This window comes from Polistes dominula, unplaced genomic scaffold, assembly GCF_049000335.1.
Source record: "Polistes dominula isolate Pdom_NZ unplaced genomic scaffold, Pdom_raw_medaka contig_482, whole genome shotgun sequence".
NCBI classification, from domain to species: Eukaryota; Metazoa; Arthropoda; class Insecta; order Hymenoptera; family Vespidae; genus Polistes; species Polistes dominula.
In genome coordinates, this window is record NW_028301016.1 from 1723001 (window position 1) to 1736984 (window position 13984).

The 13984-nt window shown below is 31.2% G+C and overlaps 1 protein-coding gene across 2 annotated transcripts in view; it reads right to left on the reverse strand.

The window, feature by feature from the left end:
• The window catches only part of LOC107064453 (protein amalgam), a 97105-nt gene that overhangs the window by 28636 nt on the left and 54485 nt on the right, over positions 1–13984 (reverse strand). The gene's annotated exons all lie outside the window — the stretch shown is intronic.

Consider the following 13984-nt stretch of genomic DNA (forward strand, 5'->3'; position numbering starts at 1 on the left):
TATACAATTGTATGTTTTCTTTTTATGTTCGTCTTTTCTATGGTATTATCCTATCAAGAATCAAAGTTTCTTACTTTGAAGTTTCGAGAAATGAAGAAAGAGTCGAAATACTTAGTGAAACTAATACAGCTTTCGTTTCACTTCGTGACATTCTATTCAATTCCCTCCCCATCCCTCATTTCTCACCCTACCTCTGTCTCGTTCCTTTTCTTTACTCTCGAGGGAGTTATTAATTAATAGTATTTCATTGTAAAAACGTATTTGCTTGATAAGGAAAATTTAATGAGAAATACAAGTAAGGCCAGTACTCACAGTCAATGATATTTTCTAAGAGAAAAAACAAATATTTTTAATTGATTTCTCAATCTTTCCTTTTCTTTTTTATCACGCGATTAAATATCATTGTTTCTTTTCCTGATTGAACTCAATGAAATGGAATATTGTAAGTGATATACGTATACGTTAATTAATAGTATTCAATGTATTCGTGTATTCCTCATAGATTTCATATGTAAACTGATCTAAGTGACAAGTAATCTATCCAGTATTGAATATATTCATTCTTTCTCGTTGATATAATATAATTATATCGAATGTCTTGTAATACGATTCTTCTCAATTGATTGAAATAATTCTACAATATAATATGTATGCATTATATTATATATTATACATAGAAAGAGAAAGAGAGTGGGACACGAATTCTTCCAATCATCGGATTTATAAAATTCGATAATCACACGTCGTTGATATTTCAAACGAATAATAGTCGAACGATTTGAAATAATGAAAGAATTCTTTCAAATAATTTCTAGCACGGTAAATGACATGAGATAACATTGATGAATTTCCGATGTAATTATTAATTACAGAATCCAATGAAATACTCGTGTGAATCCCAACCAAATATTTCATAAGTTATAATCGATGATTTAAATAGAATATAATTGTTTCCCTTATAATTCAATCCATTTAGATTAATTCTAATAATTATATAATGTATTTAATTTATTATTAGTGCTTTCAAATCCGACTTTAAAATTTTTATTTATATGCATAGAAATAATATCAATAAATAAAAACGATGCAGAAAATGATGCAGTAAAACATCAAGTTTTTTCTCATCGATTGAGAGAAGAAAAGAAAAATATAATAAAAAGAAATCACTTCAATTATTTTAACAATAACAAAATTATTTTTTTCACTTCGATACTTTCTGCAATGTTTACATTTGGTTTTCAACCGATTGACTTACATCTACTATTTTTTTTTCTATTTTTATTAATCGTATTGTAACAAGAACGTATTCATCAGCAATCAAAAATTACGAACATTGATTTCCAAGTGATTACAATGCAAATAATTTCCAAAAAAAATTACAATTAAAATGATAATCCTAATCATAAAAATGTGATGCTAAAATGATATTAAAATTAAAACAAATTGTTAAAAATACGTTCCTTTTTTTTTATTAATTTTAACGTACAGAATTATCTCCCGAATGGTTAAATAATGATATCGAAGTTATTACTATGCAAATAAAAATTTTCCGAAAGACATTGCAATTATAGTGATAATCCTGATCATAAATCTGTTTTATTAAAATGAAATTAAAACTTTAAAAAATTGTTAGAAATACGTTCCTTTTTTTTTACTAATTTTAACGTACAGAATTATGCTCCGAATGATTGAACAATAATTTGCAATTTATCATTTAAATAAAAGATTTTCAAAAGACATTGCAATTGTAATGAAAATCCTAATCATAAATTTGCTTTATTAAAATGACATTAAATTGAAAAAAAATTGTTAAAAATACGTTCCCTTTTTTTTTTTACTAATTTTAATGTACAGAATTATGCTCCGAATGCTTGAACATTGATTTCCAAGTGATTACAATGCAAATAATTTCTAAAAAAAATTACAATTAAAATGATAATCCTAATCATAAATATGTGATGCTAAAATGATATTAAAATTGAAACAAATTGTTAAAAATACGTTCCTTTTTTTTACTAATTTTAACGTACAGAATTATCTCCCGAATGGTTAAATAATGATATCGAAGTTATTACTATGCAAATAAAAATTTTCCGAAAGACATTGCAATTATAGTGATAATCCTGATCATAAATCTGTTTTATTAAAATGATATTAAAACTTTAAAAAATTGTTAGAAATACGTTCCTTTTTTTTTACTAATTTTAACGTACAGAATTATGCTACGAATGATTGAACAATAATTTGCAATTTATCATTAAAATAAAAGATTTTCAAAAGACATTGCAATTGTAATGAAAATCCTAATCATAAATTTGCTTTATTAAAATGACATTAAATTGAAAAAAAATTGTTAAAAATACGTTCCCTTTTTTTTTACTAATTTTAACGTACAGAATTATGCTCCGAATAATTGAACAATAATTTGCAATTTATCATTTAAATAGAAGATTTCCAAAAAAAATTGCAATTATAATGATAATCCTAATCATAAATCTGTTTTATTAAAATGACATTAAATTGAACAAAAATTGTTAAAAATACGATATCAAAGTTATTACTATGCAAATAAAAAATTTCCAAAAGACATTGCAATTATAGTGATAATCCTGATCATAAATCTATGTTATTAAAATGATATTAAAATTTTTCAAAATTGTCAAGAATACGTTCCTTCTTTTTCACTGATTTTAACGTATATAATTATCCTCCAAATGATTGAACAATGATATCAAAGTTATTATCATTTAAATAGATTTATCAAAGACATAGCAATTACAATGATAATCCTGATCATATAAATCTGTTTTATTAAAATAATATTAAAATTAAAAAAAATCGTTCCTTCTTTATCATTAATTTTAACGTACAGAATTATCATCCGAATGGTTTTCACAACTCGCATTCGGATTCACTACAGTATAACATTATATAAGGTTTTCAAATGAAATCCATATAAACGTACAATAATATTTCGAGCGAAATGAATCGTTTTAATTTGATTCTCAAACCTATACGAATATTATTGAAAATAATTATGATATGGAAAGAACATATATATATAGAGATATATAAAAATATGGTTGATGGGGTACGTTGAAAGGAATGAACAATGAAGCACAGAACCAACTCGAATATTTTACGATCCAATGGATAACAGTTGTCTCGACCTAGATGCGCCGAGCAGATTCACGCGTTTTCAGCTTTTCTCGCGAAACTCTTTCTCGAAAATTTACTAAAGGATATGGGCGTTTCAGAAGAAGAAGAAGAAGAAGAAAGAAAGAAAGAAAGAAAGAAAGAAAGAAAGAAAGAAAGAAGAAGAAGAAAAAGAAAAGGAAGAAAAAGAAGAAAGGGGGTTCGGGCTAGTGTGGAAAGGGGTGGCTAAGGGAGTGAAGGGGACGGGGGGTTTATACGAAGATGATAGAGATAAAGAAATAAAGAATGAAGACACCTGGCTCGGCATATCTGAAAAGCGAATTCTCTCTTTAGAACGTTATTCACTCTTCATCGTTTTCAGACGTCCATCTGAGTTATGCCAGTAATGTGTTTGAAAAACAACGAGAATGCGAACGTCATCGTAGTCGTAGTCGTAGTAACTCAAACATCATAGTCCCTTGTGTTTATTGTCACGATTTAGACCAAGAACTATACCGTCGAACGTGGGAAAACATATTTTCTTAAGAGCTCACGTATTAGACACCAGCTTGTATCAAGCTTTCTTCTACTTTCTTATATATTTTTTTTTCTTTTCTTTTCTTTTACGCATGCGCCTCTCTCTCACTCTCCCATACACACTCTTTTTATTTCTTTCTTTCTTTTAAAACGCTAAGAAAGAAAGAAAGGAAAAAAAAAACGAGGTAAAAATCTCCACAGAATTCACGTACTTTTGCGGTGTGATTTACAAATGGCCGTCGTCAGAGCTTTTTCTTTTTCTTTCCTCCCCACCCTCTCTCTCTCTCTCTCTCTCACTCTGTCTTTCTCTTTTACCACCATACCCTTCATAGTTACGGACGAAGAAGAGAAGTTTTGTCCTCATCGACGACAACTTCTCTTTGTTTTCTTTTTTTCTTCTTCTTCTTCTCTTTTTTTTTTTTTTATGCACGTTCTCGTTGTACAAGCGTATGGATATATTCTTCATATATTCCTGAGGAGGAGGAAGAGGAGTAGGAGGAGGTGGAGGTGGTAGTATTGTATCCACGTGGTCGACACGCTATACTATAGTTATCAAACTACCAACGCCTTAGTCGCGAGTAAAGAAGAAAGCTCCTTCGTCAAAAAACCGCAATACACTCTCGACATCATCGTCCCACCACCTTCTTCTACCACCTATTTCTATTTCTCTTTCTCTTTCTCTTTGACATTCCTCACTTCCTTCTTTTCTTCATAGACGTCGCTTTAAAGCGCGTTCTCAACGAACGACCACAACTTCTACCACCTCCTCCTCTTCCTCCTCCTCAACCTACCCACCCACTTTTCTCTTCTTTTTGTCCACCTATAAACGTCGTATACGCAAACACGCGTAAAGAATATATATGCAAGTCTATGTAAGTGAGTGTTCTCAAAAAAACAGAGAGAGAAAGAGAGAGAGAGTGAAATAAAGAAGAAAGGAAGGAGGAAAATAAGAAGAAGAAAAAATGAGAGACATTTTTACGTTTTCCACTAAAGAAATAGAAAGAGGCAGTGGGTGTATAGGAGAAGGGTATTACAGTGGAAAAGAAAGCTCGAAAGAAACTAGTGAGTATGAGGAGAGAAGACGAAACGAAGGGAAGTTAAGGGAATAGGAAAAAGAGAGAAAGACTATGGCAGTGTAATGTGGTAGTAGTAGTTTTTTTAGTTGTTGTAGTTTGTAAGGGCAGACGATGGTGAGTTGTAAATTGTGTGGGCAAGACGCAAATGCAAAAGCTCTCCTTGCTGATACTGTATTAGTATATGTGTCTTATACAACACTATCATCTCTGTATACATATATATATATATATATATATATATATATATATATATGTATTTAAGAGAAAATATATATATATATATATATGTGTGTGTGTGTATTTGTAGATATATTTATATATATGTGTGTGTCTTCTTTTACGTAGGTATATGTATTACGCATAAGGGTGTAAGAGGAATAGAAACGCGGGAAGGGCCTCCTTTGTAGAGATGCTACGCGAACGCTATGAATTGCCATCGGAGTAATTATTCAAGTCGTCCGGTATACCCTGAAACGCTAATGCACGTTCGCAAGTCTACCACACGTATTTCGATTTACGAGTTATTCGAGAAACTACTTTATTGTTGTCAACATCTTTTTCATTTATAGTCAGAAATATTTTTCGTATTATTGGTTAATAAATAAAACATTTTTATCATATATATCGATAATTATTATAATTATAATATTCGTTGATTATGTAAAGTAATCATTTAATTATAATAAATTATAATGAGTAAATAAATGTAATAATTATATTATAAATTTTTATATTTGTTATATAATAAATTTTTAATATTTTTTACCTACGAAAATATTTTTAAATGACATGTTAGAAGAATAATTTTAATTGTATAATATTATTATTTCATAATAATAATTATTATTATATATAATTATATATAATATTATTTTATATAATTTTATATATAAATTATTTTATATATAATTGTTATTTTTTTTATATAAATATATATAAATTTATATATAAATTAATATTTTATAAAATATATATGAATACAATTCTTTAAAATTATAATTAATATTTTAGAAATATATATATAATATTATTAATATTATTTTAAAATATTAATTTATATATAAACTTAAAATATATTATATAAATTATATTATTATTAATTTATATTATATAAATTTTTTAAATTTAAATATTCAAATACATTATTTAAATTTATATATAAATTAACATTTTATAAAATATATATTATTATTATTTTAAAAATATTTATAATATTATTAATACTATTTTTAAATATTAATTTATATATAAATTTAAAATGTACTATATATAAATAATTATATTATATAAATTTATATTTTTTATATAATATATTTATTAATATTAAATAAGATTATAATAATATAATAATTAATATAAATTATTAATATATAAAATATTATATATACCAAATTAATATTAATAATAAATAAATATTAATTAATAAATATTAAGAATAAATAATAAATTGTCTCTTGTTTATATTTTTTTAAACTATGATAATAAGAAGAAAAAAAATATATTTCGTTAAAATCCGATAAGTATTAGCCTTAAAGTTAAAATATTACGTTTTTTAAGGAAGTAAGTAAATACGTTTAATTTTGTACGTGCAGGTGGAAAATTAGTTTGTAAGCTTTAAAGAAAGATTTATAGAAATACGTATTGTTACTCGACCACACCTGTACTACCCGTAGTTTCTTTCGATCGTGTAAGATACACGTTACAGAGATAGGAAAAAGTTTAGGTTGGATAGTTCCGTATGATTCAACGAACTTACCCCTACTCGAACCGCACGAATATTTGCTGGTCTCGGACCGGTATGGTGAAAAATGACTCGCAAAACTTCCCTCTGGCTTGAATACCGTCTCGTGGCTTCTCGCGATAGTCTCGCCGCCTACTCTCACCCTTCTTTTTTTCCCCTCACCCTCTATCTACTTCCCTTCGCCCTTCGCTAACTCCCCTTCCTTTTCCTCGTTTTTTTTTCTCTTTCTGTTTCTTTTTTCTCTTCGCCCTATCTAGTTCGCGTGCACCGTAATTATCTTCTAGACTAATCAGCGGGAAAACGCGAACGCACTTGGAACCAACCAACCCCTCGTCCCCTACCCTCCACCCTCGATGGTCAGATCGGGAACTGAATTGTAAGTAATTGTGGATAGTTCGAAAACCACCACGAGACACTGATCGATGTATTGCCCCTTTTTTTTTTAAATCTTTCTAAAGAAAAACTATTGTGAGCCTAATTTAAAAAATTCTTTTTACGTTCTATCGATGAAGATTTATGTGAAATAGATGATACCGATTCGATTGTCAATATATATATATATATACATTGTTAGGTGCATGAAAAATTATTTTAGACATTTATATATCTCGTACGGGACGCTTTTCTATATTTCGCATGTATCAATCTTGAATGTAATATTCGGTAAATCACGAAAATATTCATATGTCATTTAAAATTGCATAACTTTTTTATTATAGATAGATCTGAAATAACTTTGACTTTTGAATAGACGTTAGAAATGAAATTTCTGTACTATATGTGTATACGATAAGAAATATATTTGTAATAAAATCAAAAAATATTTTATGTGACTGTATTAAAAATACACATATACTTATCTCGTATTTTTATAATTAACTATTCGATGAAACTAAAATTAAACTTTTATTTAAATATCATCAGTGTATATTTTATTTCTATAGAAATTACCAAAACTATTTATAAATATTGTATAAATAAATACTCTGATTTCATTGCTTTTTAACCTAAAAAGAAGATAGAATAATTAAATTACCAAACTTTTCAAATGTTAAAAAAGAAAGAAGATAACTTCGTTAACTTATTTTTACTTCATGGACCATAACTATTACCATGTTCGAAAAAAATTCAATACAAATATTCGAATAAAGCATACCATATTGAAAACAAAATAAAAAACAATATTGTTAAACAAACAAGGGATAATATAGTTCGAAATATTTTCTGTTAACTAAATAAACGTAGGAAATGAATAGGTGTGTTGGGGTAGGGGGTTGTATAGCTAACAATTACAGAGGTTAGTATTCGAACAGTAATGATATTTTCGTTGAATTCAACGTACTCAAATGAATGGTGGGTGAACTGGTCAGACGCGTGCAGATTTACCAATGACACCAATTCCATCGCTTTGCTGCTTCTAATTAACCATCGAACGAAATCGATGCTATCGATTCGCGTAAACCGTAGGTTTCCGTATCATTAGAAATAGAATATTATTGGTTTTTTTTTTTAGAATACTTTAGGAACAATGATTAGAAACTTTACAAGACGAAGATAAAACCAAATCGTACGATTTGCCTTTTCATTATGGAAAAAGCTAAATCTATAATCACCAAAGGAAGAGTTCCTGTTTACGAATGTTCATTCTGTTGACCCTAACAAAGGTAATGATGACACTAAGAATGAGTAGGAAGGGAGGTAAGAGGATGGGAATCTGGTAGGTTCGTCTCCATTGAAGGTCGTTCAGAATGGTTTATCTTACGTCAGGTCGAAGGCCAGGTTACAGGTTAATTCAGTGCTTTATCAGAGGACACAGAGATAAGCACCTGTCTGCAACGTCAAAGTTTGCCACAGACAGAGGATGAAATAGAGGACGAGTTCGACGCAAGTGGTACAGAGAGATAATTAGCCCCGCTGGTGCAATTCGCATAATTATTGTCCACGGTAGTTCTCATCGTCCCCTCTCACCCTCTACCTTTCTCTTTCTCTCATTTCCCCTATTTCTCTTACTATCTTTCTCTTTTGCACTCGTATTACTCCAATGTACTCTCGACGATCCCTTTTCCTCTTTTACTCCAACCCTTCGTTTCGTTTCTCCCCCTGCTGTTGCTTTCAACCCCGCCCAACTCTCTTTGCTCTAACATTTTACAACCACCAGCAAACGTTTCCAGCCGTCGGCAAAACAACATACGATCGCATGAACGAATCGAACAACACCCAATTGAACGGACTTTACCAAAACCAAGAGAGAGAGAGAGAGAAAGAGAACTCGGTTAATTGTAATCGCTAGCGGAGCCACAGTCGAGCTAATTACAAAGGTAATCATCGTAACGAATGCCATGTGTAATCCTCTCGTGGTAATTTGTCTTTCGCGTGGCCGTGCAGATGTATAACCTCCATCGAGTATGTTAATCGCCGTTCTAATAGCCGTTTATAAACATTTAAGCGTGTAAACATACGGCGATTTAATTGCGAACCTGCTGCGAACAACAACTAATCTATCCATTTTCTCATAAAGAAATATAGAGAAAGAGGGATACATATATATACGTAGGGATATATATATACACAGACACATAGATACGTATATCGACCAATCATATTCGTTCCATGTCACTTACCGAGATTTTCAAGCCAAACAGATGGAATATCAACTTGACCAATATACCCTCGATCAATCTTTAATCAAATTTCTATCATCCACGTTATGACGATACTCACTTTTCCTTTCGATCTATCATATTATCTCATTCTCTTAATATTATTGTTTTTTGTTTTTTCGTTCACTTCACCTCGAAAAGTGACAAATGTTTCATAAATACAAACAAACAAAAAAGTAATCAAAGAAAGGAAGGAAAAAAAAAGTAGAAGTAAAAGAAGAATTCTAGCACGGATTATCCCTCTTCAAGAATACAAGCTTTCCAAAGTTCTCTCTTTTCTTACTTTCAGTTTGGTGATGGTGGTAGTAGTAGTTTCGGTTGAAGCCGAACAAGAAAGAAAGAACGGAGGAAAAAAAGAAAGAAAAAGAAAATATAGAATTCTTTCGTAGAAGAGGGTTGGAAAGATCCGCATCAACTACGTTCATACGTCCATCCAACTGTCTCGTTGGATGACATCGAGCTAATACAGGCTTGCTTACACGCGCTTTACACGGGCCTCTGGCGACGCACGAACCCTCTTCTCTTCGTTCACCTCTACGATCCTCCCAACCTTCCAACCTACCTCCCCCCGTCCCTCCTCACCGCCCCATCTCATGTCGGATAGCAGCGAGATATCTGTCAAGTTCCCCAACAGTGAAAAGCATTCTCCTGGTAGGGTGTACACCTCGCTTCTTCTTCCTACGACGCAGTTACCGTCGTTCCTACCACCCACCCCCTCCTAAACCACCCCCCTATCACTCCTCCCTGCCAACACTAGCTTCACCACCATCACCATCAACGCTACTACCTTCGTCAGACATCATTTTTCATATGTTCAGCTGAGAAATATATCCACCACCATCGACGACTGACATCTTCCTCTTCGTCCCTGACACCAACAATGTTCCGCGTTGATTGAATCGTCGAACGTCACGACACCTTTTTTTTTCACCTCAGTCGATTTTTACACATCATTCTGGTGATCTTTTTTTCTTTTTTCATTCTTAACTTAACGTTTAATAGTTTTTCTTTCTCTTTTTTTCTTTTTTTTTTTTTTTTAATTATTTCTAATTCGTGAAGATAATTTGAGTGATACTTCACTGAAAACACAGTTTAGTATAGAAACTGATTGAATCATTGAATATTAAAACACCTTTTTACCTTCATCGATTTTTACACGTCATTCTGGTCCTCTCTGTTCCTCTCTTTTCTATTTACTCTTAACTTAATGTTTTATAGTCTTTATTTTTAGAATTATTTCTAATTCGTGAAGATAACTTGGGTAATACTTCATTGAGGACACAGTTTATTATCAAAACTAATCGAATTATTGAATATTACGACACTTTTTTACCTTCATCGATTGTTACACATTCTTCTGGTGATCTTTTTTCTTTTTTATCCTTAACACAACATTTAATAGTCTTTCTTTTTCAAATCATTTCTGATTAGTGTAAATAATTTGAGTGATACTTCATTGAGAACACAGTTTAGTATCGAAACTGATCGAATCATAGAACATCACAACACATTTTACTTTCATCAATTCTTAAACATCATACTGGTCTTTTTTTTTTACTTTTAATATTTTGTACTCTTTCTCCTCTGCCCCCTCTTTTAATACTTAAGTTAGAACTTTGCTTACGAATTAGGGAAAATTCGTGAGGATAATGTGAGACGCTACGAATAACACGATCAGTGATAGAAACAATTGTTTCGTGTCACGAAATCTATCGTGGAATCTTCCCATATGTTTGACAAGAAAATCAAAAGTATCCTAGTATTAAAGTAAAGAAAGCCTTTATCATTCGTTTCTTGTTTTTTCTCGTGCAAGAATATTGTATATACTTTGTTATTGTTATTTCAGCGTTACTAGAGTCACTTTATCTCTGTACATTTGTATTATTGAAAGTCGTTTTATATTACTAAGGAAATCATGTTTATGCGAATGTTCGATATTCCCTTGTGAAATCGTGACGATAAAAATACACGTTAAGTGCAGACGTCGTTGTTGTAAGATCCTCATACAGAAAGAAAGAAAGAAAGAAAGAAAGAAAGAAAGAAAGAATAAGATGATGAAAAAAAGAAAGAGATAGGAAGAGGAAAATAAGGAAAGAGGAAGAATAAGAGAGAGTTATCGAAGGATCGTTGGAGTTAGGCGACAATATCCAGCAAAGGGGAACTGCATTAATGGTAAGAATATGTCGATTGCTTATTCCATCTTGCCAGAGACGTAAACTCCTGGGTGCGAGCGCCGCAGGTAAGCAATTTGCGATGGTAAATTCAAAGGAGGGACTCGGGAGGCTCTGGGAACCAAGCTTTAATGGAATTCCTCTGTAACTGACACTTTTTTTTCTTTCTTGTTTCCAAGTCGAAAAGCTATAGTTGGTACTTGCTATTATGAATAACAGAAACAAGTATTTCCATATGGAATGTATATTTGAAAAATATAAATGTGTAAGTAAATAAATTAGTATAGAAAAATGTTGAATATCTAATTGAATTGGTAAAATACGTATTTGTAAAATCTATAGTTGGTGAATACTATTATTAATAACAGAAACAAGTATTTCCGTATGGAATGTACATTTGAAAAATATAAATGTGTAAGTAAATAAATTAGTATAGAATAATATTGAATATATAATTGAATTGGTAAAATACGTATTTTTAAAAACTACAGTTTGTGATTACTGTTACAAAAGATTAATAAAATAAACAAGTATTTTAATATGGAACGTAAATATAAAAAATAAAACTTAGTAAATAAATAAGTATTGAAAAATGTTGAATATCAAATTGAGTTTGTAAAATACGTATTTTAAAAGAGCTTTTTGATATAAAATATAAAAATCTGTAAGTTAAAGTCAGTCGGTATTTCTATTAAAAAGAAAAATTAATACAAAAAGCCAAATAAAAATGATAAAAGACTTAGTATATAGTACATATAAATGAATAAAAATATATTTCATAGTATCTTGAGAGATAAATTGAATCAAAATGGTAAAAAAATAATCGTAAAAATGTAATCAGGCTTCGTTAAGAAATACATGATAATAAGAGCCTTTCCGTTCGATCGATTAGCTTCTCTCAGTCGGAACATTTCAATCATAATGATTTAATAATCCCCATCTCTCCTTGCTTTAATTCCGTCAAACAAAGATTGAAGCGAAATCTCGAGTAAGATTTTAACTTGAAAGTGAAATAACGTTTCCTTAATTCAATGAGTAGTAGACACACTTGGAGGAATATTTTAGTTGAACGAACGTTTAAATGTTCGAGTTTACTAATGAAGCACGAGTAGAAAAACGTGTTGGCGTTGGTCGTGGCCGTTTTACAGTTACTCTACTAATTTGTCTCTTGCATGGTAGTAAAATACAGTTGGAGTATTCTTTTAACAAAGCACCGGGTAATTGCCATTAGTATACTCGAAACATGATCCTCGTCATCTTCGTAAGTGCATGCGAGTTAGACGAGTCCTTTTTGTTCAGCCATAATATCTTTTTCTTTTTTTCTAACCCCGTAAAAACGCTACTTTATCAGATTTTAAAAGCGTACACGCTCGAATATTCCACTCGAAGCAACTATTAACACATGTATATACAATACAAATACATATACTTAACTCTCGTATTATATGCTGTCGCATGTTTCTTGTTCTTCTCACGTTATGTGAACGTATTTTCTCTTTTCTTCTTCGAAAAGACATTTAGATTACGCAAAATTACAAAATCGCACATACATTACCATACCTACTCTCTCGTATATTTTCTTTTTTCCTCATAAGCGCATTAGTTTCACCACTTTCCTGAGAAAATTCTCGAAAGGTGGCTCCCGCTCGAGAGGTCGGACTACACCTCACGTGTCGTGACAATGACATTTTGCATTATTCTAAATCTCTTTTTCTCCCCCTTATTCTCGTCTTGCTATTATCCTTTACAAAATGTCATCCGTTAGCTACGTCTCGTCGTCAAAAGAGTTTACGCAAAATGTCATAGTATGAAATAATATTATCTATTATATTACCTTCCTTCGTTAACGTATTCCTCATAATATTATTATACATTTAAATAAATCCCCTTTTTTAACATGTATTAAAACAATTAAATCGAATCAATTTCACGAGATATCACCGTAAGAGATAATACCAAATGTGGATCGTTGATAGAATTTCAAATCAGGACGTTTGATTTAACATTAGATGATCTTTATTTCCTTACTCTCTCTCTCTCTTTCTCTCTCCCTCTCTCTAATGGCTATCGTTGTAGAAGAAAACGAAGTATAGTCGAAATAAGGCAAAGAGAGTACAGGAATAATTTGCAGTCATTTAACTTTCTCTCTCTTTCTCTTTCTCTCTTATCTGTATCGATCCTTTCTAACAAGTTGACATCTCTCTCTCTCTCTCTCTCTCTCTCTTTCTCACTTGCTTTCTACCTTTGTCTGTATTTCTGTCTTTCTCTCGTCCCCAACCACCTTTTCTATGTACTCTCCCCCTACTCTCCCTTTTCCTTCTCCTCCTCTTTCACCTTCTTCACTTCCACCTTCTTCTCCTTCTACTCCTCTACCTTTTCCACCTCCAATTCCAATAGTAGGAGTAAATTATTGCTCGCTGCAATCCCGAACGGAACCGTTAATCCTCCTTAGAACGAAATTGAGGAACGCATTCGTTTGGAAACGTCAGGAAAATTGCAAAGTTTTATGACGCGAAAACTCGTAGCAGTAAGCCGCAGGCGATACTCGACGCGAATGCGTTTTCCCTCGAACTTCCTCGTAGCGTTTTCTTCACCAAAGAACGTTGCTGGTGGTGGTAGTGGTGGTGGTGGTAGAGGTGATGGTAGTAGTGGTAGTGGGCTGAT